Here is a 6,693-nt window from a genome sequence, read left to right on the forward strand (position 1 = left end):
GCGATAGCAGTATTTAGGAACAAGGCCTAGGGATCATACTTTCACTAGTGGACACTCTCAACATTGATCACATAACAGAATAAATAGATACATGCATACTCTACACTCTCTTGTTGGATGATGAACACATTGCGTAGGATTACACGAACCCTCAATGCCGGAGTTAACAAGCTCCACAATTCAATGTTCATATTTAAATAACCTTAGAGTGCATGAAAGATCAATACGACTAAACCAAGTACTAACATAGCATGCACACTGTCACCTTCACACTATGTAGGAGGAATAGATCACATCAATACCATCATAGCAATAGTTAACTTCATAATCTACAAGAGATCATAATCATAGCCTACGCCAAGTACTAACACGGATGCACACACTGTCACCATTACACCGTGCAGGAGGAATAAAACTACTTTAATAACATCACTAGAGTAGCACGCAGATAAATTGTGATACAAAACACATTGCAATCATAAAGAGATATAAATAAGCACTTCACTATGCCATTCATAACAGTGAATAACTATTCTGTGAAATATAGCCTAAGAGACCCACACGGTGCACACACTGTCACCTTTACACACGTGGGACAAGGAGTCTCCGGAGATCACATAAGTAAAATTCACTTGACTAGCATAACGACATCTAGATTACAAGCATCATCATATGAATCTCAATCATGTAAAGCAGCTCATGAGATTATTGTATTGAAGTACATAGGAGAGAGATGAACCACATAGCTACCGGTACAGCCCCGAGCCTCGATGGAGAACTACTCCCTCCTCATGGGAGACAGCAGCGTTGATGGAGATGGCGGTGGTGTCTGATACGTCTCCGACGTATCGATAATTTCTTATGTTCCATGCCACATTATTGATGTTATCTACATGTTTTATGCACACTTTATGTCATATTCGTGCATTTTCTGGAACTAACCTATTAACAAGATGCCGAAGTGCCAGTTCCTGTTTTCTGCTGTTTTTGGTTTCAGAAATCCTAGTAACGAAATATTCTCGGAATCGGACGAAATCAACGCCAAAGATCTTAGAATCCCCGGAAGCATCCAGAACACACCAGAGAGGCCAGAGGGGGGGCACAGGCCCACCAAACCACATGGTGGCGCGGCCTTGGGGGGCCCGCGCTCCCCTATGGTGTGGCCAGCCCTTCGACCCTCCTGCGCCGCCTCTTCGCCTATATAATGCCCCTGGATCGAAAACCCTGATACGATTGGCGAAAACCACAGAAACCTTCCAGAGCCACCGCCATCGCGAGGCCAAGATCTGGGGGACAGGAGTCTCTGTTCCGGCACCCTGCCAGAGCGGGGAAGTGCCCCCGGAAGGCTCCTCCATCGACACCGCTGCCATCTCCACTGCCATCTTCATCATCGCTGCTGCTCCCATGAGGAGGGAGTAGTTCTCCATCGAGGCTCGGGGCTGTACCGGTAGCTATGTGGTTAATCTCTCTCCTATGTACCTCAATACAATGATCTCATGAGCTGCTTTACATGATTGAGATTCATATGAGTTTTGTATCACTACTATCTATGTGCTACTCTAGCAAAGTTATTAAAGTAGTTATATTCCTCCTGCACGTGTGTAAAGGTGACAGTGTGTGCACCGTGTTAGTACTTGGTTTATGCTATGATCATGATCTCTTGTAGATTGCGAAGTTAACTATTGCTATGATAATATTGATGTGATCTATTCCTCCTACATATGCATGAAGGTGACAGTGTGCATGCTATGCTAGTACTTGGTTTAGTCTGTTGATCTATCTTACACTATAAGGTTACTTAAACATGAGCATTATTGTGGAGCTTGTTAACTCCGGCATTGAGGGTTTGTGTAATCCTACGCAATGTGTTCATCATCCAACAAAAGTGTAGAGTATGCATTTATCTATTCTGTTATGTGATCAATGTTGAGAGTGTCCACTAGTGAAAGTGTAATCCCTAGGCCTTGTTCCTAAATACTGCTATCGCTGCTTGTTTACTGTTTTAGTGTGATACTACTGCTGCAATACTACCACCATCAACTACACGCCAACAAGCTATTTTCTGGCACCGTTGCTACTGCTCATATATATTCATACCACCTGTATTTCACTATCTCTTCGCCGAACTAGTGCACCTATTTGGTGTGTTGGGGACACAAGAGACTTCTTGCTTTGTGGTTGCAGGGTTGCATGAGAGGGATATCTTTGACCTCTTCCTCCCTGAGTTCGATAAACCTTGGGTGATCCACTTAAGGGAAAACTTGCTGCTGTTCTACAAACCTCTGCTCTTGGAGGCCCAACACTGTCTACAGGAAAGGAGGGGGAACGTAGACATCAAGCTATTTTATGGCGCCGTTGCCGGGGAGGAAAGGTAAAAGGTACTCACACTCCGGACCTCGGCTACCAAGCTATTTCCCGGCACTGTAATTACTCGAAGCTATTTCCTTTAGATCCTGCAATTGCATCTTTTTGTTTCTTGTTTACACTAGTAAGGCATAATGGACAACAATGAGCTTTTTACTCTATTTCCTGATTTAAGACATGGATGGTTTGATCCGAAAATTAAAAAACCCATGGAACATGTTAGTATGAACACTTTGAATACCATTGTTGCTAATGATATGGAAAATTCTAAGCTTGGGGAAGCTGGTTTTGATGAGCATGATCTTTTTAGTCCCCCAAGAATTGAGGAGAAAATTTACTTTGATGATTCTTTACCTCCTATTTATGATGATTATAATGATAGTAGTCTTTTGTTGCCACCTGTTATGGAGGATAAATTTGATTATGATTACAATATGCCTCCTATATTTGATGATGAGAATAATAATGATAGCTACTTTGTTGAATTTGCTCCCGCTATTACTAATAAATTTGATTATGCCTATGTGGAGAGTAATAATTTTATGCATGAGACTCATGATAAGAATGCTTTATGTGATGGTTATATTGTTGAGTTTGCTCATGATGCTACTGAAAGTTATTATGAGAGAGGAAAATATGGTTGTAGAAATTTTCATGTTACTAAAACACCTCTCTATGTGCTGAAATTTTTCAAGCTACACTTGTTTTATCTTTCTATGCTTGTTGCATTATGCTTCTTGAACTTGTTTATTTACAAGATTCCTATGCATAGGAAGCATGTTAGACTTAAAGTTGTTTTGAATTTGCCTCTTGATGCTCTCTTTTGCTTCAAATACTATTTCTTGCGAGTGCATCATCAAAACTGCTGAGCCCATCTTAATGGCTATAAAGAAAGAACTTCTTGGGAGATAACCCATGTGTTATTTTGCTACAGTACTTTATTTTATATTTGTGTCTTGGAAGTTGTTTACTACTGTAGAAACCTCTCCTTATCTTAGTTTTGTGTTTTGTTGTGCCAAGTTAAGCCGTTGATAGAAAAGTAAGTACTAGATTTGGATTACTGCGCAGTTCCAGATTTCTTTGCTGTCACGAATCTGGGTCCACCTCCCTGTAGGTAACTCAGAAAATTAAGCCAATTTACGTGCATGATTCTCAGATATGTACGCAACTTTCATTCAATTTGAGTATTTTCATTTGAGCAAGTCTGGTGCCATTTTAAAATTCGTCAATACGAACTGTTCTGTTTTGACAGATTCTGTCTTTTATTTCGCATTGCCTCTTTTGCTATGTTGGATGAATTTCTTTGATCCACTAATGTCCAGTAGCATTATGCAATGTCCAGAAGTGTTAAGAATGATTGTGTCACCTCTGAATATGTTAATTTTTATTGTGCACTAACCCTCTAATGAGTTGTTTCGAGTTTGGTGTGGAGGAAGTTTTCAAGGATCAAGAGAGGAGTATGATGCAATATGATCAAGGAGAGTGAAAGCTCTAAGCTTGGGGATGCCCCGGTGGTTCACCCCTGCATATATCAAGAAGACTCAAGCGTCTAAGCTTGGGGATGCCCAAGGCATCCCCTTCTTCATCGACAACATTATCAGGTTCCTCCCCTGAAACTATATTTTTATTCCATCACATCTTATGTGCTTTTCTTGGAGCGTCGGTTTGTTTTTGTTTTTTGTTTTGTTTGAATAAAATGGATCCTAGCATTCACTTTATGGGAGAGAGACACGCTCCGCTGTAGCATATGGACAAGTATGTCCTTAGTTTCTACTCATAGTATTCATGGCGAAGTTTCTCCTTCGTTAAATTGTTATATGGTTGGAATTGGAAAATGATACATGTAGTAATTGCTATTAATGTCTTGGGTAATGTGATACTTGGCAATTGTTGTGCTCATGATTAAGCTCTTGCATCATATGCTTTGCACCAATTAATGAAAAAATACATAGAGCATGCTAAAATTTGGTTTGCATATTTGGTTTCTCTAAGGTCTAGATAATTTCTAGTATTGAGTTTGAACAACAAGGAAGACGGTGTAGAGTCTTATAATGTTTTCAATATGTCTTTTATGTGAGTTTTGCTGCACCGGTTCATCCTTGTGTTTGTTTCAAATAAGCCTTGCTAGCCTAAACCTTGTATCGAGAGGGAATACTTCTCATGCATCCAAAATACTTGAGCCAACCACTATGCCATTTGTGTCCACCATACCTACCTACTACATGGTATTTTCCGCCATTCCAAAGTAAATTGCTTGAGTGCTACCTTTAAAATTCCATCATTCACCTTTGCAATATATAGCTCATGGGACAAATAGCTTAAAAACTATTGTGGTATTGAATATGTAATTATGCACTTTATCTCTTATTAAGTTGCTTGTTGTGCGATAACCATGTTCACTGGGGACGCCATCAACTATTCATTGTTGAATTTCATGTGAGTTGCTATGCATGTCCGTCTTGTCTGAAGTAAGAGAGATCTACCACCTTATGGTTAAGCATGCATATGTTAGAGAAGAACATTGGGCCGCTAACTAAAGCCATGATCCATGGTGGAAGTTTCAGTTTTGGACATATATCCTCAATCTCAAATGAGAAAATTATTAATTGTTGTTACATGCTTATGCATAAAAGAGGAGTCCATTATCTGTTGTCTATGTTGTCCCGGTATGGATGTCTAAGTTGAAGAATAATCAATAGCGAGAAATCCAATGCGAGCTTTCTCCTTAGACCTTTGTACATGCGGCATAGAGGTACCCCTTTGTGACACTTGGTAAAAACAATGCATTGTGATGATCCGGTAGTCCAAGCTAATTAGGACAAGGTGCGGGCACTATTAGTACACTATGCATGAGGCTTGCAACTTATAAGATATAATTTACATGATGCATATGCTTTATTACTACCGTTGACAAAATTGTTTCATGTTTTCAAAATCAAAGCTCTAGCACAAATATAGCAATCGATGCTTTTCCTCTATGGAGGACCATTCTTTTACTTTCAATGTCGAGTCAGTTCACCTATTTCTCTCCACCTCAAGAAGCAAACACTTGTGTGAACTGTGCATTGATTCCTACATACTTGCTTATTGCATTTATTATATTACTCTATGTTGACAATATCCATGAGATATACATGTTACAAGTTGAAAGCAACCGCAGAAACTTAATCTTCTTTTGTGTTGCTTCAATGCCTTTACTTTGAATTATTGCTTTATGAGTTAACTCTTATGCAAGACTTATTGATGCTTGTCTTGAAGTGCTATTCATGAAAAGTCTTTGCTTTATGATTCACTTGTTTACTCATGTCATATACATTGTTTTGATCGCTGCATTCACTACATATGCTTTACAAATAGTATGATCAAGGTTATGATGGCATGTCACTCCAGAAATTATCTTTGTTATCGTTTTACCTGCTCGGGACGAGCAGAACTAAGCTTCGGGATGCTGATACGTCTCCGACGTATCGATAATTTCTTATGTTCCATGCCACATTATTGATGTTGTCTACATGTTTTATGCACACTTTATGTCATATTCGTGCATTTTCTGGAACTAACCTACTAACAAGATGCCGAAGTGCCAGTTCCTGTTTTCTGCTGTTTTTGGTTTCAGAAATCCTAGTAACGAAATATTCTCGGAATCGGACGAAATGACGCCAAAGATCTTAGAATCCCCGGAAGCATCCAGAACACACCAGAGAGGCCAGAGGGGGGGCACAGGCCCACCAAACCACATGGTGGCGCGGCCTAGGGGGGGCCCGCGCCCCCCTATGGTGTGGCCAGCCCTTCGACCCTCCTGCGCCGCCTCTTCGCCTATATAATGCCCCTGGATCGAAAACCCTGATACGATTGGCGAAAACCACAGAAACCTTCCAGAGCCGCCGCCATCGCGAGGCCAAGATCTGGGGGACAGGAGTCTCTGTTCCGGCACCCTGCCGGAGCGGGGAAGTGCCCCCGGAAGGCTCCTCCATCGACACCGCTGCCATCTCCACTGCCATCTTCATCATCGCTGCTGCTCCCATGAGGAGGGAGTAGTTCTCCATCGAGGCTCGGGGCTGTACCGGTAGCTATGTGGTTAATCTCTCTCCTATGTACCTCAATACAATGATCTCATGAGCTGCTTTACATGATTGAGATTCATATGAGTTTTGTATCACTACTATCTATGTGCTACTCTAGCAAAGTTATTAAAGTAGTTCTATTCCTCCTGCACGTGTGTAAAGGTGACAGTGTGTGCACCGTGTTAGTACTTGGTTTATGCTATGATCATGATCTCTTGTAGATTGCGAAGTTAACTATTGCTATGATAATATTGATGTGATCTAT

Source organism: Lolium perenne, chromosome 3 (genome assembly GCF_019359855.2).
Source record: "Lolium perenne isolate Kyuss_39 chromosome 3, Kyuss_2.0, whole genome shotgun sequence".
Classification (NCBI taxonomy): Eukaryota; Viridiplantae; Streptophyta; class Magnoliopsida; order Poales; family Poaceae; genus Lolium; species Lolium perenne.